The sequence below is a fragment of the Ursus arctos genome, unplaced genomic scaffold (genome assembly GCF_023065955.2).
Source record: "Ursus arctos isolate Adak ecotype North America unplaced genomic scaffold, UrsArc2.0 scaffold_12, whole genome shotgun sequence".
NCBI classification, from domain to species: domain Eukaryota; kingdom Metazoa; phylum Chordata; class Mammalia; order Carnivora; family Ursidae; genus Ursus; species Ursus arctos.
Genome location: NW_026622786.1, coordinates 32,105,082 through 32,127,968, shown reverse-complemented (window position 1 = coordinate 32,127,968; position 22,887 = coordinate 32,105,082). Strand labels below are relative to the sequence as shown.

Here is a 22,887-nt window from a genome sequence, read left to right as displayed (position 1 = left end):
ACCTGGGCTCTCCCCTTTCAGTCATACAGCCTGGAAACAGAAATTGTTTTTTAATATCCAGGGGAAACCATGCTGACAGGAAGTTGCCTCATTGATATGGTAGGTCGCACTCCCTTCAGTCCCCCTAATACTGTCGGCAAATAAGGCCAGTGAGCTCTCATGGGGATTTTCCTCAGCTGGTGATGCAAACCTTCTTTACCCATGATGGGAGCGATGCTCGGGGAAATCAAAGACAGCAAGCCTACTTACAGCATCGTCACAGGCCCCAGAAGTACCTATCAGAGCCCAGAGCTTTTTGTTCTGACAGTGGGCTTATGGTCTTGAATTGGGCCTCCAGTTTTGTCTTTGTTTTTATTTTATTTATTTTTTATTTTTATTTTTTAAAGATTGTATTTATTTGACAGAGAGAGAGAGACAGCAAGAGAGGGAACACAAGCAGGTGGAGTGGGAGAGGGAGAAGCAGGCTTCCCACTGAGCAGGGAGGCTGATGTGGGCCTCGATCCCAGGACCCTGGGATCTATGACCTGAGCTGAAGGCAGACGTTTAATGACTGAGCCACCCAGATGTCCCTGTTTTTATTTTTTGAAGAACACAATATGGTGACCAGAATCTGGGTCAAGGACCCAGTGATAAGGAGTGTCTATCCTGCCACTGGTCCTAATGTTTTGCCTGTCAGGAAGCAGGATGTATAAGCCTATTCTGGGGGAGCAGCAGCCAGCTTGGGGAGCCGCATGGCCCAACTGGGGAGAGAATTTAAAGCCCAGAGAATCCAGAGATTGAGGGCATTTTGTATAATCATCCTGTTTCTGTATCCCTGGCCTCCTAAAATCAATTGGGTTACTGAATTTCTGAGTTGGCCATTCAAGGAGATTGCCAGAATCATTTCTAAACCAGGCATGGACCTCATCCTACCATTCCTACAAATCCAAGGCCTCCCGATGATTTTCCTGTAGCACGTCCCTAGAATTAAAGATGTACGCTGCATAGCAGGTCAAAAAGAATTCCTTGTAAAGTTTTGAGAATAAAGTCTTTGATTACTTATGAAAAACTCACTTCACTTTTCTTTCTTAGCTTCTTTACTCATTAAATGCTATAATGAAATTGATTAGAGAAAAAAGAAGAGCATATACTTAGTGAGCTCTTATTTTGTGCCAGGCACTATTTTCAGCGCTTTCTTTGGTGGTTCAGTCGGTTAAGCGTCTGCCTTCAGCTCAGGTCATGATCTCCGGGTCCTGGGATCAAGCCCAGAATCCGGCTCCCTGCTCTGCAAAGAGTCTTCTTCTCCCTCTCCTGCTTCCCCTGCTTGTGCTCGCGCTCGCGCTCTCTCTCTCTCTCTCTATGTCAAATAAATAAATAAATAAATAAATAAATAAATAAAATATTTTTTTTAAATGACTAGGATTTAAAATCCATTTTAATGAGAACACTTTCTCACTACTTTTAAGTAACAATGATTTACATTTTTAAATAAGAACGTGTTCTGGCCTTAGGACATCACTGATTCCTGATGGATGGGGTGTTGATGCCACGGGACTACCGAGTCCCCAGGGCTCCCGGGGCACAGTTAGACGTGTCCTCCTCTGCTGAAAGTCCCTGTGGCGACTTCAAGGGCATGACTCTCACCAAGGGTTTCACCACTGGTGGTTCCGCATTCACCGAAGGGATGTTCTCGTGAGCGCGAGGAGTACGTGCCTTTCCTCACCCAAGCATCTTTATATCTTTTCTCCAATACGGACGTCTTTTTGTACTTTTTGTTCTGGTAACTATATGCAGTTTATAAGGGTGCTGTGGATGCCACCATATTTTTCATGATCTGTGGGTGAAGGCTGAAACACTTTATTGGGAATTCTTGACTTGGCAAATGTGTGACAAATCCAGTCTGTACAAATGAGAGGCTCCAAGCGGTGTGTCACAGGCTATAGTCAGCCTGGGGGCCTCTGAACAATTCAATGCAAAAGCCCTGCCCTGAGTGCCGTGCTGCTCTCTTCAGAGGCCAGGGGAAGCCGAGCAGAGCAAAGACTCGCCCTTTCATGTATTTCCTTTATTTCTTATTTAATTACCACAACAATATTGATCTCTCTTCCTTTATAGTTTATAAAATTGAGGCTGAGGTTTAGCTAAAGTTACAGGAGCTACTAACTGGTGGGTTTAAAACTCAGATGTGTTTGTCCTTAAAGTCCTTAACTGCCATATGTTGTTTACAAGGAGATGGCTAGAAAGGGTTTCTTATTTTAGAATCTTGCATTTTCTATTGCATTTTATAGCATTCAACATATTTTGTGAACAGCTCTGTTTTGGGGGGGGTCTCAGAAGAACTGTAAATAAGGCAGAGCAGGTCTTTCTCCCATTTTTCAGGTGAGGAAACTGGGTCCAGACAGGTTAAATGCTTGACCAAGGTCCCAGAAGTGGTAAATACTGGAACAGGAATAAGGACGTAGGTCTTCTGACCCCTCTCTAGAAGAGACCTGAGTGACCATAGAAACCTCGGCTCTCATTTTGCATTTGCAGAAACTAAGATCCAGGGATGGAGTGTTACTTAGCCAAGGTCACCCAGTTAGCCAACAACAGAATTAGCACCAAAAATCAGACTGCTGCTATTCCCAATTTAATGATATTTCTGCGCTTTCAAAAGAAACTTATAAGTGAAGAAATCAATTAAAAAAAAAACATTGGAAGGAAATATTTCTTCAGTTGCTCTGGAAGCACAGAAGGGGAAGCCTCAGGATGGCGAACTTTTGTGTCTTTGGTTCTATCCTCAACAGCAAAGTATTTCCTAAAAGATTTTGTTTAGAGAAGAAAATCAGTAATTGGTCTTTGATATGATAGCTATAAGCTACAAAGTAATTTTCCCTTGGTGACAATGGGTAGCTTCCTATTAAAAATGTTATTTTTATGTAGGCTCTATTAGCTTGCAAAGACAATTTCTTATAAGATCAGGAAACTTTATCCTGAGTTCTAAGACTGAAGGTGTCATTATAGCATCCAGCACTAGAGGGCGCCCTATGAGAAGGCTGGCTACACAGACTCCCAGGAAGTCACCTGAGCAGCTAGACAGGCAGAGGGGGAAAAGAAGGGAAACAAACAGCAAACAGGTTCAGCAGTTATCATGGGGCCAGACATCACAAGCCACACAACGGATTATGAAAAGTTGTGTGTGTATCTCTGTGTCTGTGTCTGGTTTTAGCTTTTGTTATTATTTTAATGTAGACGTGGTCCAGAATAGGATTGATTATTCACATATATACCATTCAATCCTTACAACCCTGAAAAGTAGATATTATTAGCTCCACTTTATAGATGAAGAAATTAAGGTTCAGTGAAATTAAGTGAGGCGTTCAGTCACGGACAATACAATGGAAGGTCTGCAATGCCAAAGTAACTTACTATTGACCATCCTTCCACTGTGCTGGGGCTTTTTCTGCAGAAGACCATGTCATGTCCTATGGTCTAATTAAGTGTCTTTCTCTTGCAGACCTTCTTAGAATTTTTTCAGCCAAAACTTTGTTATTGCACAACCTTACCCTTCTACTCCAGCCAGGCCAAAATTTTTGCTGTCCCATGCACACACCTTTTTGGAGTCCCTAGTGATTATTCCAATCTCACCTTGCTTTTTGCTCATCTTGCAATAGCAATCCTTGCGTTTTGTCATCTGCCTCTGAGACCACATGCCTTCATGCCGCGGGGTCTGTGTGTATCCTCTGGGCTTTGGGCCACTTCTCTCTAATCCTGACTGTTGGGGCTTGTTGAGGTGTAACGGGTACTGGCAAATACTGGCTCACAGCGGTTCTCAACACTTCATAGACATCAGAGTCACCCAGGGCGCCTGCTGACCTTGCAGATGCCCAGGCCCTCCCTCCAGACATCGTGATACTTGAGGTTGAGATGGTGTCCTTGCATATTTAACAAGCATCCTGGCTGACTCAGATGTAGGTAGTTCGTGAACTTCATTTTGACAAACTACCTCTTGCTGCATCCCTCCGAAGGTATTCACACTCACATATCACATCATCTGATGCAATTTGCCATTTGTTGCTGTTCCTTTACACATTTTCTCAAGTTACCTCCTTTCTATACATTTTGTTTTTTCAAGAGCAGAAACTCCTTTCCCCCCCCTTCAGACCATTAGGCTCCTGTGGGGTTAGCAGTTTCCAGCACTTCTCTCTGCCTAAAACATAACTTCCTCCCTGGATCCCTTACCTGTGTAGTTCCCACTCCCCTTCAGGACTCGGTTTAGGCTGCTCCAAGAGATCTGCTTGCTTGAGTCCCGGAGGCCCCCCTGCTCTGTGTTCCCATGGCACCCCACACCTCTCCCACCAGAGCCCGGCACAGGGTACACACACCTTTCTGTCTCCCGCACAGGTCATTCCGTGTTTCCTTAGTGACTTTAGTCCGACCTTACCTACTGAGTACTTACTTATCCCTTTGTGAAAGCGGGAACTTCGGTTTTCTGGTCCATTATCGTATTTCAGCGTCCAGCCCAGAGCCTGGTGTATACTAGGCTAGTGCTTATCTGTAGAAAATGCATTTATGATCATTTGTAGGATACGGGAATGAACAAACTGAGAAGAATGACTAAGAAGAGAGAAGAAATTTTAAAAAGCATCTTAACTCACAATGGGCTGGGACGTATGGAGACAATGACCTTTGGGGTCAAGTGGAGGACCTAGGAGATGGCCAAGGGGAGCCGTGAAGCCCCAGCTACTTGACCAGCTTCATTTTCCCTATGGATGCAAGTTGGTTCAACTCAATACATATGTAATGTTGACTTCGATGAGACGGGCACTCTGCTAGACACTGGGCAAGAAAAAATGTGCAAGCCACAGCCCCTGAACTTATGGTTATGATATTTCAAGTGAAACCATTCTGTGATCTCTATGCCAGGGTGTTTAACTATTAATAGGAAACAAGAGATGACATTATTCCACTCTCGGGAGAGTTCAAATGACTGAGTCTTATAATCGCCACATAACGTAAGGGAAGTCTGAAAGAGCAATGCAGCATAATGGGAAAAAGCCAGGCTTCAACGTCCCATGAAGACTTGAAGGCAGAGCTGCAGGGAGCCTTGGTGACATGTGTGGAGTCAGTCTGATGATAATACTACCACTCCTGGCCTGTGATAGCAATGGTTAACATGACTGAGCTCTGCGCCGGGCACTCGGCCGAGCCCTTCCCATGGTTTAATTTACTTGATCCTCTCAGCTATCCAGTGTAAGTGTTTTTATTACTCGCATTTTACTACTTGAGGAAACTGGCTTAGACGTGTTAAGTCATTTGCCCAATGTCAACCTGATAACAAATGGCATGGTCAGGATTTGAACCTGGGACTGGCCGATGACTACACGAGGTGATGCATGGTGTCTGGCAGATAATTAGGCTCCAGTGAATGGTTGCTAATATTCTTATTGTACTCAAGAAGTGGGGCCCGTAGAATTATTGCTGTTGAGGTGAGTCAGTAGAGGACGGGTCAGCAGATAGGGAGGAGGGCTGGGTTCCTGTGTTTGTGACCCAAGCCAGAGGCAGGAGAGGAGGCCTCTCAACTACGGGTGCTTCTGCAATGCCTCCTGCACTGTGCTTCCCAGACCTGGGGAACTAGAGCATCTCAAGCTTACAAAGGCCTCGCAGGTCACCCAGTCGGGGTCCCAGTCTGGTGACTGCATCCCCCAACCACATGCCTGCCAAGTGGCCCTCTCTGCTTGAATCTCTGTTTCAACGCTACCCACCATCAGCACGTTGCCTCTTCATTGCTCTCTTGCAAGGGGGTCAGGGGATAAAGCCTGAGCCCCCGAAGTCACCGCTGGACCACACCTTCAAGATCTTCTAAGTTGGCCCCATGTGTTGTGCATGTGGTCCTGCTGGAGTGGGGATCAGCAGGGACGTAACCTTGGGAGAGGCTGGAGATCTTTCCACCCTCCTACAGAATGAGTCATTCTTTCCTACTCCCACTTCACTCCTCCCTCCAGGAGGCAGGGAGAGCAAGAAAGGTTCTCATACTTATGAATCCAAATGAACATTGGTACAGGCACAAAGGCCCGAAGTCCTGGGGAACTGGTGTGGTCAGCACCACTGCTGGGAGCTGGGAGGCGTTGTCGGAGCGGAGCTGGATCAGCGCTCTGGAGTCCAGAAGGCCCGGGACACACAGACCTGCGTACACTGAGTCCAGAAACAACACCTTCCCAGCTGGCACAGGCCCTTGGGAAAGCTCCCAGGCTACAGACTGCCATTGATGACTAATTTCCATCTCCAAGGCTCCCCTCGCTCTTCCTTTTGCCAACTTGAAAACCTGGGGAGGGAAGTTTCAGAGCACCATTTGCTGCCTCCAGAACCCTCCTGGTTTAGCTCTCAGCACAAGGGCTGGTTAGCGAAGGACCGGTGGATAAAACCCCACTTCCTGCAGGATTCACGCATGGGGACCTGTATGTCTTATCTTCTCTTTTCTCTCGGCACACAGCAGGCAAGGCCTTATCATCCCCTGATGAGTCAGGACCGCTGCCTTCTTCAAAGAGCTGCTGCCTTCAAGGGGGACGAGCAGCCCCTCAGGTTCTTTGGACCCAGCTGTCTCATAAAATTGTACCAGGACCCTGACAGCCCAAGCTGACTAAGAAATGCATGTTATGAACATTTGGAAACTTACAGGATATATGTTAATAGGTAGTCAATAAAAGCAAAATCGAAAAAAATAAAACAAAATCGCATTGACTCTGAGTACCAGTCCATTCTGGAACAGGGGCTCTGCCCCCCACCGCCTTGCTCCCAGAGAGCCCAGCCCTCCCCTCTTGCTGGAGTCCCACCGTTCCTGCAAGGGCTTTGAATTTCACTTGCAAAAACCCTCCCCGGACCTCATCCGCAGTTCTTCCTAACAACCAAAGCTTTCATTGTCTCTAAGACTTGTGCTTGGGCTATTTTTAACTTGTCCTTTCTTTTTTTAAAAAAAGAGAAATTACACCAGAGGAGCTTAATGAGCCCCATTTAGCTTTTCGTAGAGAAAGAAACTTTGCAGACATTAACCAGTAAGTGCGGGTGCACGCTGCGGCTGGCTAGCATGCCTCTGAAACCAGCCTTTCCCTCCTCGGTACAATAGCTTATTTTTGGACAACAGCCTCCGTACCACATCACAAACTTGCCAAACCAGGGATTCACTGGGAACTCAGCAGAAGGTAGAGATTTAGGTGAGAAGTTAGGAAGAAGAACTCAGGGTTGCATAGGGCAGAATGGCGGAAGGAGGGGAGAGTTCCTTGTGCTGAAGTCCTGGCTGCTCTCCGCACCTCTCACCCGCACGCTTCCGCGCCTCTACCTGGTCCGCAGTGCGAGGGAGGGGAAGCAAGTGGGAGAAAGAGGGACATTTCAGATTTGTGTTCATCATGTAAAACTCACACACACACACACACACACACACACACACACAAACCCCCCACCGCTGCTAGGGCCACCACCCTAACAACAAGACCAACAACAAAGGAGCTCGAGTATTCTTGCAGAACACAAGAAATTCTGGCCATACATGTCCCTGCTGTCCATCTACCCAAACTCCAGAGTCCTCCAGGGTCAAAGTTGATTCCAGGGAATATCCTCAGCTGTTCTGCATGGTAAGAAGTCCAAGTCACAAATGACAGGACTGCCCCCAGCAGGGACAAAGCCGGCAGGATGCGGCCATTGGCCTTCTGGACTTTGAAGGTAAAGCATCCCAGAGGCCTTTCCAGGGGGGAAAGTCTGGCCTCAATCCCTCTGATGCTCACACCCAGCCTCAGGGTTGGTCCAAAGTCTGCTGCTGACCTTCCCAGGCACAGCACGTGCGTTCTTCATTGGGCCGTGGCCATGCCTTCACTTCTGGGACACAGCACAAGTGTGCTCTGTGGCCCAGTGTTTCTGCATACAGTGAGAGGCACGTAAATACAGTCTTTGTAACTGCTGCTTGTGTGTCTAAGGTCTGCGGATGAGAGAGGACTTCATCAGAGGAAAAACTTCCTCCCGGGTAAATAGCCCACTCTCTTCGAACTGTGTTAGCGTTGTAATGCACCATTCTTCAGAATCCATGTTATTTCAAGCATTCCATGGTAACTCAGAAGATAAAAATGCTCACTCATAGCTGGAGAAAGGGCTGTTGGACCATCTTGGCTAAATGAAAAGATTTGGGGGATGCTGGGAAGTAAAGGGGAAATTTGTAAATACCAAGAATGTTTTAAAATTTATTATTGTAAAAAAAGAAGCTATTTGCAGTCAAGATGAATGTGAAGTATTTATTCATGATGTATACAACTCCAATTAATTAATCAAAAGCAGACAAGATGAGAAGAGGAGGTCGTTTGAATTGACACTCAAGTCTAGTGCTCATAATGAAAAAGGCAAGGATTCTCATGTTTAGACTCTCGATGAGAAATTCAAAGCTCCGCAAAGCCCCATCTGAAAAGCAATTGGCTGAGGTCGGTACTTGCATGTTTGCTAGCAAGGCAAAAGAAGAAAGTCAATGCTTTTGCTTTACACACAGTATAAGCAGAAACTGTGTATTTATACTCAGTCAAGGATTGGCTGAATTTAGGGTAGAAGAGGGCTTGTCCCTTCCATGTTAGGATGGGATGACAAGGATAGGATGGAGGTGGAGAATCAAACTCATACTCTTTTTTTCTTTGTCTGTGGAACTTCCCCTGCCCTACTAGGTGAACCCTTATTCATCCTTTGGGACCCAGCAAAATGATCACTTCTTCCATGAAGCCTCCCCTGATGCATGTAACAGAGGATTATCTTTGTATGTGCATCTCTGTTCCTCCCCACCAGACTGTGAGCTCTTCAAGAACTGGGATTAGGCTTTACTGATATACGTGCTTCAGTACCCAAGACAACACTTGGCTCACAGTTCGTAAGTACTCAGTAAGTGTTGTCATTACGTGTAATGTATAGAAATAAATTCCTGGTGAATGTATGCATGCAAGGCAATGGCAGGGAGAACAAATAATAAAAAGGGTTGTTGGTAGGTATTAATTTATAAATTCATAACCATCAATCAGCTCATCTCTGTGCAGAGGCAGTGGGAGTGAGTAAAGAAATATAGGGCAGACTTTAGGTCCTGGTCAGGAGAATCAAAAGAAACACACAAGAAATAGCAGGGAGCACAAAACAGTGTGTGATACAGTTAGTGGTTTTGAGTAGCAGGAGGTGGGTACCAGAGCTTGGCCCTATGAGTTCTTACCGCCCCACCAACACACACGCACAAGAGAATTAACCCCAAGCCAATGTTTAAAAGTCAAGTAGCTATCAGATCTCTTTTCTGGAGTGTTCCTGACCCCGCTTTGCACCTTGTTCTACTTTGCCTATTCTTTGAACAGCACAGCCCCTTTCTCATCTCTCCCAATCCCTCACACCCCTTCCTGCTTTTGCCCTTGAATTCTCTGTTCCTCCAACCCAGAGCCTGTGGCCAACCAACTCCTAGCCTGTGATTGCCCTCCTCTTCCTTGGTTGCCCTTGCTCACAGTGACACCCAGCAGGCGCCTTCTCTGGAGTGACCTCAGAACACAGTGCTCAAAAGAGCCACCAAGGCAGCAGCTAGAGTGTAAGAAGTCACAGAAACCACCTAACTTTGAGCAAATCGCTGCTTACTTTATTTATACCTCTCTAAGAAAGAAGTTGCAGATTTTGAAGCTTGCAACCCCATATGTAATCCTGAATTGGCTGGACATTGAAGGGAACTGCTACTTGATTAGTGCACCAGCTGCTGGGTATTAAGGGTCAGGTTGTATGGTCATTCTATTGTGTGAACGAATAGACAGTCTACAAGGTTCTAAGTTTCCTGTTGCCATACCCTGGAGAACGTAGGCAGAGCCATCAATCTCTGACTGAGCACATCTCTGGGGATTAAGTGGATACCAAGCAAAATGATGGGTCCAAGTTAAGTGGCTCTAATTCTAAAGGACCAGAAAAGCTGTGGACAACATACACCCCAGTACAGAGCCCTGAAAAAGGAGCATAGCGTGCGGGGTCAAGGAACCAGACTGCTTGTGGGGGCTGCACCAGCCAACTGTCGCTGGGTTACCCCATGACAAAAAGCATCAAACTCTCAGTAAAGGTTGATTTCTTGCTTATGCTGTATGTCACCTCGTATGAACAGGAGATTTGACTGTTTCCTCCTGTACGTTCACACTGCCTTAGGGTCAGCCCCCATGCTGGTTGTAACTCTGTTCCACGCTTTCTTCATCCCAACATTCAAACTGAAGGAGCAGCTCTAATCTGGCACCTTGCCATTTTCAAGGAAGAGGGAAAGAGAAATGATGAGAACCCACGGTGACTCCTAAAACTCTTTCTCAGAAGTGACATATGTCACTTTCACTCACACTTCATTAGTCAAAGCAAGTCGTATAGCCAAGCCTAGTCGCTGGGTGGGAAAGTATAATTCTCCTACAGAGGAGGACAGCAGATACGGGGAACAATATTGCAGCTAAGTGAAGGATGGACCTTGAACATCAGACCCAGTCGTTTATAGCTAATTATTTAGGAAACCCCTGCAAGTTTCTGAGACAAGCAGTGGCATCAGGGAGCTCTATTACAAGGCCATTTACTTTGCCTGTAAATAAATACAGATTGGAATGGACAGAGAGTGCTGTGTCAGGGCCTCAGCTGGAGCCCATGACATTAATCCAAGAGTGAGTCAATGGATTTGGGATGAAGACTGTTTACAGGGAATGGAGACAAGCATTTGGATAGAATAGTTGTTGTAAAGGAAAAATAGACAGGACCATTCACCCAGTTAGAGGAGGGGGCTGCAGGGGTATGAGTCAAAGATGATTCCAAGATTTCTCCTAACTGGTTGGGCTATAAGGCATTGAAACGTGTTATTGAGTTGGTGGCAGAGAACATTCTAAAGATTTCTCAGAATCACAGCACATTGACTTTCAAGAATGATACGCAACGGCTATGATGTGCCATCAAGAGCACTGAACTTGGCCTCAAAAATTTGGGCTTGGTTCCTGAGTCAGGCATTTATTAGCTGGATGGCCATGGGCAAATTCTTTCACTCCTCTGTGCCTCAGTTTTTGCATTTGTACAAATGGAGATAATAATACATATGTAGCAGAATTGCTTAAGGACTAAATTTTTCTGAAAATTATTTATAATTTATTATGACTATCAAAATTCTGGTTAGAAGTATGTCCTCAGTCCTAACCACCTGATATTAATATTAATTATATAAAGTCTTGGGTTGTTCAGGGCTTAAGGCATTCTACCACTTCATTTTGAACTCTAGATGGTTTTGGGGTTGAAAACCAGGGAGGACAGCCCGATAATAGAAACCATGGATCATAATCCCAAATGCCTGGAGTCACCAGATAGAGAGATAAAATACTAGTCGGGTATGGGAAATGTGAAGCACATTGTAGGAAACATTAAGACATGGTAGAAAGAAGCATTTGTCTGCAGTAGGAAAAAGAATAGTGTACACAAAATGACAAAAGGTGTTCGCCCCTCTCTGCCTCTGGGCCAGGAACTGTCGGAGCAGCCAAGCCTCCGGTGCCCTGTGGAACGACAGCCCACTGAAAGGTCGCTGCAGCTTCTCAGCCCTGGCAGGATTCGGTCCACAGGAATTACTCCAGGTTTGCCCGATGTTCCAGTTGTCAAAATGCTGGCAATCTGGGTAGTTCTGTGACATTTCCTGGTTATTAAATATTGGCAACTAATCAAAAAAATTTTTAAGAAAACCCTATGCAGTTACAACACATCCGTAGGCTTTGAGTGTATCACACAGAAAGAGAAGAAAGACCCACACTGTTAACTTACAAAACTCATTTAGAAAGTGAGAAAACAGTAGAGGTTTGGGGAGATGAGGCAAACATTACTGAGGAAAGTGGGAAGAGGAACTATCCATTAGTGCCCCAGAGATAATCTTCCAGGGGGTATCACAGAATCTGAGACATGGAAGGTCACCTCGTCTCAAGCATTCAGATTGAGATATAAATCTAGACTCATGGCCTGAGCTCCCCTTTGGCTCGGGCACCACATCCGGGCTCAGCAAATGCCCCCGGCTTGGAGGCGATTGGGAACAGGAGATGGGTCTGCTGTCTCCTCCGAATGTCCGCATCGCCCAAGGAGCAGTTCGAGTTAGGGCAATGCTGACTTTTAGTTCCATGTCAACAACCGCTCAGTCTCAACTTTCTTTTCTTTTCTTTTTTTTTTCTTAAGATTTTATTTATTTATTTGACAGAGATAGAGACAGCCAGCGAGAGAGGGAACACAAGCAGGGGGAGTGGGAGAGGAAGAAGCAAGCTCATAGCGGAGGAGCCCGATGTGGGACTCGATCCCGGAATGCCAGGATCACGCCCTGAGCTGAAGGCAGATGCTTAACCGCTGTGCCACGCAGGCGCCCCTCAACTTTATTTTCAAGTTATCTCTGGGCTGCACTGTTTTGAAGAGCTGTCAGATGAAGTTTCAGACAGTGCCCAGACAATATTACTCTTTCAATCCCAGAATGCTAGGATTTCACCCAAGAGTAAGAAAACCCCACAGGCTGGCTTGTCTCCCTGTCCTCTGCATTCCTCTCTCCAGCTCAAGCCCTGCTTAACCTCAGCTTGACATTTAAGGTTTCTGGCTGTGCTCATCTTTCTCTTCCCACAGAAGAGAGCTTTTAGGAGACATCCTGACAGAGTGAGCTCCATGTGGGTTTTTAAACCTTCAGCTCACCGTTTGGAAACAGCAATTACTCTTCCTTCCTCTTTTCAAATGGCTACACGAGTCAGTTTGCTTTGGGGGCTGGTTTTATTTTGTTTTGTTTTCAAGTATTACCCAATTCCTTTTTATGGATTTTCTCAGGATTTTTGTGTCATTTCAACTTTCAATTGGCAAAGCTATAATTAAGGGTCCCACTTGCTATTTGATGTCCCATCTCTGTTCTTCCGTTTCATTTGAACTTTTTCTTTGAGCCAGGTTAGTGTTCATAGCAACTTCACTACACAGTAAGACAGTTTTAAAGTAAGTTATATGTTACGACGAAGTGAACGTTTAATCTGTTCTAACTTAATTCTTATCACTGTTGTGTTACGTTGCTTACTTTCCTTAATAAGAGTACGATTTAAAACTTTGGAATTATTATTTTGCAATTCTGTTTGTCAACTCAGATAAGATTGTTTTCCTCTTCCTTTCTGCTAGGGAACTAGAACAAAGGTAATATGTTCCACCACCAAGTTTCTTCTTTTGCTACATAAACTCCTACATGCTGGGTGCTATTCTAGTAAAAGGTCTCGATTTGGACACTGAATATGAATGCCTTTTCTCATTAACAAATACTTAGAGAACAGCATGATACGAAAAAAATCTCCCCCTAGGAAAAATTTTCCTGACTTTGTATTGATTAGAAATCTGGACTTAATTCATGCATTCATTAAAACATCATTACCAACTGCCCACTATATGCCAGATGCTATTGTAAATGCATGGAATACATCAGTAATCAAGACAGATAAAATTTCCTGTCTTTAAAGGGCTTATATTCTAGCAGAGGGAGACAGATACCAAACAAAAAAAGTATGTAATAAGTACATAATAAGTGCTGAGAGGAAAATCATAAAGCAAGGTAAGAGGAATGGGTAGGCATGGAGCTGCAGTTTTATATAAGGTTGTCAGGGTATGCTTCCCTGAGTAAGTGACATTGGGAGGGAGGGATACAGATCATGCAAGAAACTTGCAAGTCACTGTAAAGACTATGCCTTTCCTGAGTAAAAAAGGGAGCTATTACAGGGTTTGGGCAATGGCATAAGCTGATTTGTCTTACATGTTAAAAAGCTCACTTTGGCTGCTGCTGAGAATAGCCCGTGGGGAGGGATGGAGCACGAGTGGAAGCATATAGACTAGTGAAGTGGCTAAGGAGTTAATACAGGAGAGAGATGATGGTGGATGGAACCAATGCATGACAATGAGGTGTATGTTTAGAAGGTCGGTCCAACAGCATTTCCTGACAGTTTCAACGTAAGTTGCGAGATAAAGACAGAAGAGTCAAGGATGACTGACTCCAAGGCTTTTTTTTTTTTTTTAAAGATTTTATTTATTTATTTTAGAGAGACAGCAAGCATGGGCAGGGGGAGGGGCAGAGGGAGAGGGACAAGAAGGCTCCACGCTGAGTGTGGAGCCTGATGCCGAGCTTGATCCCAAGACCCTGAGATCAGGACCTGAGCTGAAACCAAGAGTCAGATGCTCAACTGACTGAGCCACCCAGGCACCCCTGACTCCAACGCTTTTAGCCCAAGCATCTGGAAGGACAGAGCTGCCATTTATTGAGAGGGAAAAAGCTGTGTGGATTGTACAGGTTTTGGGGGGGAAATCAGGAGTTTGGTTTGGAACTTGTTAAGTTTGAGATATCTGTTAGAAGTCTAGGTAGGAAAAACCAAAAAAAGCAGTTAGAAATGTAAATTGGAGCTCAGACGAGGGAAATAATGCTGGGGATATAAGTGTGGGGTTGCTAGCATAGAAAGGGGATTCAAAGCCGTAAGAGTGGATGAGCTCCTCGAAGGGAGTGAGTGTGGTGTCTCGGAAGACCATACAAGGTAGTTTACCAAAGAGGAGGGAGCAGCGGATGGTGTCTAATACTGCTGAGAGGTCAGTTAAGGATTCAGTGCTGTATTTAGCCAAGTGGAAGTTGTCAGTTACTTTGGCAAGATCAGTTTCAGTGATATATTGGGAGTGAAACCCTGATTAGATTGAGTTGAAGAGAAAATGGGAAGAAAGGAATTGGAAACAAGGAGTATAAACAATTCTTGTGAGACATTTAGATGCAAAGGAGAGGAGAAATGGAGTGGGGAAGGCAAAGTCAGGAGACATTTTATTCCTTAAGATAGAGGAAACAATCACATTTTAAAAAAGATTGATGGCAGTCATCCAGTAGAGATGGGGAAATTTGTGACATAGGAGACAAGGGATACTTGCTGCCATGATCATTTGAGATTGGATGAGATTGGGTGCAAAAGTGAAGAAACTGGTTTTCAATAAGAACATGGGTAGTCCATTCCTAGTGTGGTGGGCAGGAAGGCAGAGGATATGGGTACAGATCTTTACGTGGTTAAATTTGGTGTTTTTTAATGCTCTTTTTTTTTTTAATTCTCCCCAGTGAAGAAAATACAGTCCAGGGCTACCAAGTGAGGAACCCTGGCTTGCCTAGATAGACAACCCTCATTTTTTCACTCTATGAATCCATTTTAGAAGGGAGAGGTCCACTTCTCCTCTTTGTGGTTAAGACATGTACCCTTAGTTTTTCTAGTTTCAATTTCACCATATCATTTCTAATTATAACAGTCTGGCAATTTCCCTTCCTCTTTGGACCTCATGTTACGTCAATAGTCATGGAGAGTTAACCCGCATCCCCGCCCAGTTCCATTTCCCCCACACTGTTCTCCCTCCACCTGCTTGCTCCTTTCTAATCTGGTCTCCAGCATTTCCATTTCCTCAGCTGTGAAGAAAGATGACAATTTGCTTTCTACCTCCAAGACTGAGCATTTAAATAAGCCTAAGAAGTGAAATGGTTTTAGCTCATCTAAAGTAATAGAAAGAAGAGTAAAGTGGGAAGGTCAGACAGGAGAAGAAAGAGGAGACCGCTGGGTTTCCATTTGCTTTGCCTGAGCCCCTACTCTACAATTTCAAAGCATAATATGGATGTGAGCTCCCAGATGTTGTCTATTTTGTTAGCTGTAGAGTTCATAGGGTCACAGTAGATTAAGAAATTAGGAAGCTCAGTCGGTTAAGTGTTCAACTCTTGATTTCAGCTCAGGGTCCTGGGATCAGCCTGCGTCCGGCTCCACGCTCAGCTGGGAGTCTGCTTCTCCCTCTCCCTCTGCCCCTTCCCCTGCTCTCATTCTCTCTCTCTAAAATAAATAAATCTTAAAAAAAATAAAGAAATCAGGTCACATTTATACTATATGAACACACTTATAATAGGTAACATTTACTGAGCAGTGTCTGTTCTAGGCACTTAACTAAGCCCTTTCCATATGTCGGTCCTTGGCCTCACAATAACTTGAGATATGTATCGTTTTCCCCATTTCAGAAACCCAGAGGTGAGAGAAAAAGAGGCTCAAATAACTTGAAATTTTGTATCTCTTCAGCTCTTCAGCACGACTGCCACTTTCCAAGCAAATATTGTCTGTATTTATTTACGTATGGTTATGCAGGTGTATCCAGATTTAGCCCTGTGCCCCAGGGCTAGTCTTCACTTTACAAGGAATTCATCATCATATTATTCATAAGCTACCCCAGTGTATTTGGGATCAACTTATAAAGCTTGATTTCCACACAATATTTCAAAAACATGTTTACAGATTATTGAAATTCATATTGCTTACCACATGTTGGGCACTCTACCAGGTGATAAAAAAAAAAAAGGAACAATGCAGAATCACTCCTCCGAGGAGCTCAGATTCTTCTCTATAGGAAAGTCAATTATTCATTCATTCATTCATTCAGTATTACTGAGTGCCTCAGGGCATGCCAAATGCTATAGTTTAGGTAAGCACAAATCAACCTAGAATTACAATACTTGCTAAAAAGAGATGCACATATAATGGCCTTTATCTCAAATGGTCCTTTTAGACAGTATTTTAAATGCTTACCTCTAGAGCCATTCACAGGTTGTGTGAACTTGCGCTAATTACATAACCTCTTCAGGCCTTTGTCTCCAGTCCTAAAAAATGAGGATAGGAATAGTATCTATCTGCTAGGGTTGCTGTGAGGACTAAAAGGGAACATATGTAAAGTGCTTAGAGAGGTGCCTTGGCGCTGCACAGGTTGTTATCATTACTGTGATTTACCAGGTGCTGGAACACTTGCTGATTCCTGACCATCACAACTCAGCAAAGGATAGTAAGTGCTCTCTAAGTTTTTATTGGACAGAACTTCCTTGAAACCGTATTGTGTCCCCCCCATCCTGTAGATATATCTGGAGTAGCCCCAGATTACTTTTCTGTCACATTCCTTAATTTTGAATCCAACATCAAATCAACTATTGTCCTCTGCTAGCTTCTTCCTATTTGTTTTCCTTGGGGTATCAGGGAAGCAGACAACTTTTTACATCCTGGACCATCAGGGTGATCTTTCATTATTTGTCATTGGTAGAGCTCTTACCAATTCGACCTTTAAAAATGTTTTTATTATTTTTCTTGTTATCAAAGTAATATGTGCTCAACATGAAAACAATGCAAACACCCAGAACTTTGTAACAGAAAGTGGATGGCCATAGTGATACCACATCCAGAGACGACCACTGTTAGCTGCTTCCTATATGTACTTCCAGATTTCCTTTAAGTATGTGTCTAATAACATGTGTTTTGAGACAAAAAATGCAAATAAAAATGGGATCACGCTATCTGTATTGTTCTGCAGTTTGCTTTTTTCACTTGTAGATTTTGGACACTCTTCCACGTACAAATAGATTTATCTTATTTTTATGAGAGGTTACATACAGTTTCCTTCTATAGATCCAGCAGAGCTAGCTTACATAGTTTCCTACTGGGATTCAGTTATTAGACTTGTACACTATTACGTGTGGTTATTACAAAAAATGCTACAAGACACATGCCTGTACATGTTTTTATACACACGTGTAAGTATTTCTGAAAGACATCATTTTTGCATATATAAGCCTTCAGTATAAATTCCTAGATGTGGAATTACCTGGTCAAAAAGAACACACATCCTTATTCTTTCCAAAATTGCCAAACTCTCCTCCAAAGGGATTTGCTCAATTTGTACTCATGCGTACAGTATGTGTGAATACCTGTTTCTCCACATTTGACTCTTTTCTGAGTATTACTTTTTTTTTTCTCAATTTTTACCAATCTTGAAATCATTTTTCTCTCAGATCTAGAATCATAGTTTAAAGCCCAGGGAAGATCAAAACATGGAACCAAGTGTTTTTACAAACAGCAAAACCTTCCAAATTAGTTATAATAGTGGGGTGTTTTCAATCAAAATATTACACCACTAGATGTTAACAGTTTTAAAATTGCTCTAAGCTCCCAGATGAGCAAATCTGCTACTGTGATTAAATCACCTACCCCAGAGCCCCTGCCCACACACCTCCTTCTTGGCTGGGTGTGTGGAATTGGAGGCGCTGCTGGCATGTGAGGGACAGGGCAAGGAAAGCGAGAAAGCAAGAGGTCAGAAGGGCTCAAAATCTAGTGTCGTGTTGTAACTAGTCTAGAACAGTCCCTTGAGCGTGCTCTGGACCTCTGCTCTTACTCCTCCAGCCAGGGCTGCCCTTCTTCACTTCAGTTGCTGATCCACAAGGGCTCACTATGCCAGTGTCCGGTCTATCCCCCTCTTCTCTCCGAAGCCCTTCCTGAAACCCTAGAAAACTACTCTTTGTAAGGCCTTGCTGTATCTGAACACTCACCTTCCCCAGCACCCCTCACGTTTTGTACAGCACATTTACAAAGAACATTCGACCACTGAGTAAACATTGATTGAACATTCACTGACATGGAGCGTCCCGGATAGAGATGAGACTTCCCATTGTTCACAGAAAAGGGTGGATTCGGATAAAAGGAGACACTGAAGTATTGGGCTGGAATCATTTGTCTTGTTATAAACTAACAATTCCAAACATCCCTCCTGGCCTTATTTCTTATCCCTGCTTCTCCCCACCCACCCACTAGAAGGACGGGAAATACATTCCCATCACACAAGAAAAACCAGAGGAAAAAGTATCAGGTTGGACAACACCTCTTAGCAGAGGACAACCTTTCATCTGCTTGCTTCAGACACAAGACAGTTTTGGCAAAAAAAAAAAGAATGGGGAAAAAAAGAGTAGACTCGGATTAAAACAAGAACTGACTCTCCAATCTATCTTTAATAGCAGAGACGGAACAAATCAGGCTGGGAAGCTATTCGTGCCAAGATAAAGTTGTGAGTGCCCCAAATCCGCGGCAAGTACTTTCTCTTTGGGTTGGAAACTGCTTAAGTGACTTTTACGCAAATTTCTCCCTACCATTTCATTGCATTTCTCCCTAAGTCTTAATATCAGAGTTTTAGTCAAAAGGATAGACCCAGAAGGGCGAAGGTTGCTGACCTTGCCCCGCTCCCCCTAGGCGACAGCGGCTGCCTGGCACGGCGTTTGACAGGTAAGTCTTTCGGTGGCCGGCGATCTTCCCCGCCTCATGCACCTGTTCGGCGTCTGGCAGCCTCTCGCCGCCAGTCCCCGACCCTGGGTCACCGAACCGACGACGCAGCCCCCTCCGGTGAGGCCGGCGCGCGGCGGGCGCGGCCGGGCGGCCCGGGGAAAGTGCTGGCCGTCACATGGAGGCCCGGGCCCGCCCCATTGGCTGCGGCCGAGCCAGTCGCGGCGCTCGCTGGCTGCGGTTGGTCCCAGAGCTGCAGCGCCTGCACGGGCCCGGAGTCCATGTTACGCTTTGTCTAATTCCCCCCGTTACAGAGTCATGTGCTGCTGCTCCCGTCGCCGCCGCTGCCGCCGCCCGTGGTGCCCCGGCTCCTCCGCCGCGCTTCGAGGTGGCAGCCGCGGGCGGGGCCTCGGGAGCAGGGTCCAGGGCGCCGCGCGCCTTCGCCGCCCCGGCGCGTCCCGGTGCAGCCGCCGCCCGCCGCAGGTGATGCCGCCACCTCCCGCCTCAGCATAAGCCGTGGCTCGGCGGCCAAGCTGCCCGGACTGCCCCCTAAGGTTGGTGAGCGCCTCTCCGGGGCCGGAGCAGGGGCCTGGGCCGCGCAGGTGGGAGCCGCCCCGGAGGCGAAGCGCGCCGCTTCCCCGGCGCAGGCGTCCTGCCCCGCGGCCGGAGCGGAGGCTGCGGCCGGGAACTCGCAGAGAGGGGCGGGGGCCGGGGGCACGCGGGCGGTGCGCGGGGCAGCGCTGGGCTCCAGTCTGCGACCGCCGGGGCCCGAAAGATTGTGCCGCTCCGCGCAGCTGGAGCGGCGGGCGCCGCGGACGTCTGGGCCGGCGGCGGTGGGCCCTGGGAGAGGAGAGTGCGGACTGCCTCCCTTCGGCTCCCCCTCGCGCGCGCTCCCTCCTCTCGCCCCCGTCCGCGCAATCGGGAGGGCGGGGAGACCCGGTTTCGGCTCCGCTGGTTCCTCCCGGAGGTGGGTGTTTGGTGTCTGGCCTTGCTGGCCCGGAGCCCAGAAGGTGAGCCCTTTAACTTCTCCAGAAACGCCTCCCCCTCGCCTTCTTCCCGCGCCGGGTGGGTTGGGCGGGGAATGAGGGCCGCACCCCGCCCCCCGCGCGGGAGGGAGGGAGCTGGGGGCCCGCAGGTGCACCCTGCCCGCCGCGGGCCATCTCCGGGTTGGGTACCGGTATAATCCGCTTCTAGCTTGTTTGAAGGCGTGGGCACTTGGGAACGGGACTTCTGCTCGTATCCTGGCCAGGGGCTTGGGAAGGTGGTTTGGGGGAAGTTGCTTTCTGGAGGGTTGATAGAGGCCTTCCTCTTAATGCGCCCCCTAATTTGGGGTATCCTTTAGGGATAAAGAAATTAGGGTTTTTGGTTTTAGGCGGGCTGTTTTTTGTTTTTTGTTTTGTGTTTCTTAAAAAGCCAGCCGCAGTGAGGAAGAGCTGCTGCAGGTTCGAGGGAGGAGAGGTAGGTCCCCGCTGTAGAGGAAGAGGTGGGGATTTGCGGTCCCAACGGTACGCTTTTGGGGGGTTGTGTGGCAGAAGGTGGGGAGGTAGGGCTTCAGGAAAGGAAGAAACGCAAAGGTGAGAGGGAGCGAGCGCTCAAGAGGCAGGCAGAAAGATGGAGAATAGATAGTGGGGAGTCCTAGCCAACTGTGGAGCCAACTGTGGGGCCCAACTTGAGCTGCTTGGGCTCATTCATGGCTCTCTCTGCTTTGCAGATTTTCTCCTTTCCTCTTCCTTGAATTTGAAAAATGTTTCTTGTTGAGCAAAGAAAGCTAGGAGGATCTATTTTGAAAGAAGTATAGGATAAAGAGAGAGCTGACTTCTGGAAACTTAGTCCTTAGTTTCGATAATACAATTCCGTTCAGGCAGCATTTATTGAACACCTATTTTGTGTTCTGTGCTGGACTTTGGAAGAGTCTGGACAGGCAAGGAATTCCTTTCTGCAGTAATGGTGAGGGCTGTTTACCTCATCAACAACCAAAGGGCATTTCCAAGTGCCAAGGATGGCAGTGATTCAGACCTTCCCCACCAAAGCTTCTGGGATCTCTGCTTTCTACAGACCTGTGGGAAGAATCCTGCACCATAACCAGTAAATGAGGTCTTCAGAGAGCATTTCTTTTTACTGTCCACGAATACTGACCAAACACCTACCATCAGCTAGGAAAGGGTTAGAGTTGTCACTTCTCCTGTCTTCTGCGTCAGTTGACTAAAACCATGTTAAAATGCAAAAGCAAGAGATGAAAAATCCTGAGATGAGTGAAAATAAGGATCCAGCAAAGTTGATTTGGAGTGTTTGATTTCTATAGGTTAGGTAGGGAGCCTTCCATAAAATGATTAGTAATCCACCGAGCTGAAAAAAAAATTCCAAATCTTGAATTGGCATGGTTTACTTATATATTTGAACATTTTATCGTAGATTTGTCTTGTTCTTATTGAGGGTGTGTGAGTGTGTACTTTGTTGATTAAAACTTAACATATTAGCAGGTGGAAGAGGAGAGTGTCCTTAGATGACCTGGTACCCCAGTCTCTTCCGATACCGTGTTGAGTAGTGGATGATGCAACGAACGTGGGGAAGTATGGAGCCATATTTGCATCCTTTCCTCCTTGCCAGGGTTTACAGAATTAAACAACAACAACAAAAAACTTGGTCAAAACTTGGCCTTTTCCCCTTAACTTTTATATTGTGCTGAGCTTTTTTGATTAATTTTACAAAATTTGATGTGTTTGTCTTGTCCCAGTAGCTCAGTTGTTTTGGTAGCTATATGATGGAAGTTAGACTTGGTTCAATCCCAGTCATGTAGGTAGATTGGCACTATGTATGAAGAAGTCAAAGTTTTATTCAAATTGTGTACTCATGATCACATAGGTTCTTAAAATGGTAGTTGGTAAGGGATTTCATGTATTTTCCATGTGTAATCAGAGCTGATGCTTGATCTTCTAAGAAACACCACTCGGGTTTATTGAGTGCCAGCAGCAAGCAGAGAACCAGAGTGGGTGCTGTGGTGCCTTAACGAGGAAGGAGAGGATTCATGTACAAATAGAGGGCCTGTAAGACAGGTATAGGTGAGGACACCGCCAGAAGCAAAGGATTACATTTTTCTAATAGGTCAAGGAATACTGAAACAGAAAGGGTTTGGGGAGCCAGATGAAAGCCGTGTGTGCTTTGGGAAAAGAGGAAGGACCCTGTATTAGGAAAGCAGTGAGCTTTGTCACAAGTCACAGATAGTAAATAGGTTTGCCTGGCTGAAACACAGAACATGACTGATGAAGGTGGGGGGTATCTAGTTAGTGGAAAACTTGAACCACAGTCAGTGGTGTTAATCATTTGCCTCAAGAAGAGTGGTTCTCAACAAGGGGTGATTTTGCGTCCCAGCAAACATTTGGCAATGTCTGGAGACATTTTTTTTGGTCATGGCTGGGAGGCAGGTGCTGTGACATCTAGTGGATAGAGGCCCGGGGCCCTGCTGAGCACCCCTCCTGCATGCCCAGGACAGCCTCCACAACAAATTATCCTGGCAAAAATGTCCGTAGTGCTAGGGTTGAGAAACCCTGCTCTAGACAGTAGCCGTAAAGGTCGCTGTAAAGCGAAGTTACATCTCAGAATAGGCCTTGAAGGAGGTGGTTCTTGACACGTGAAGGAGGGACGTCCAGGTTGGTCACCCGACCTGGGAGACATCTGCTGTGCTCAGGCCCGAGATGATTCGGATCTGGGCAAAACCTAATCAGAAGAAAAGGGCATTTTCTAGAGATCATGGCAGACGAGCTAGCAGGGCAGTATAATTGGGTAGGTGGGGAATCACAGAATCAGAATTGGA

The 22,887-nt window shown here is 45.9% G+C and overlaps 1 protein-coding gene, 1 long non-coding RNA gene and 1 pseudogene across 4 annotated transcripts in view; 1 reads left to right on the top strand and 2 right to left on the bottom strand.

Moving 5' to 3' along the window:
* Positions 1–1,486: 1,486 nt before the first annotated feature.
* Positions 1,487–3,667, bottom strand: LOC113254314 (39S ribosomal protein L30, mitochondrial-like; annotated as a pseudogene).
* A 4,553-nt stretch (positions 3,668–8,220) lies between these two features.
* LOC130543435 (uncharacterized) lies at positions 8,221–19,354 on the bottom strand. The gene is made up of 3 exons (XR_008958786.1): positions 19,028–19,354; positions 16,572–16,642; positions 8,221–11,635 (listed from the first exon to the last, which is right to left on the bottom strand). It is a non-coding gene; the product is annotated as an uncharacterized LOC130543435 (long non-coding RNA).
* Positions 19,355–19,367: 13 nt separating this feature from the next.
* LRRC8D (leucine rich repeat containing 8 VRAC subunit D) overlaps positions 19,368–22,887 on the top strand; it is a 112,536-nt gene continuing 109,016 nt past the window's right edge. Inside the window, exon 1 of one of the 3 annotated variants that reach the window (XM_026497641.4) lies at positions 19,368–19,630. The gene's annotated coding sequence lies outside the window, so the exon portion shown is untranslated. Of the gene's footprint in view, positions 19,631–19,867; positions 20,535–22,887 lie in introns of those variants that run through there. The other 2 variants (XM_044383664.3, XM_057310485.1) reach the window with 2 other exon arrangements.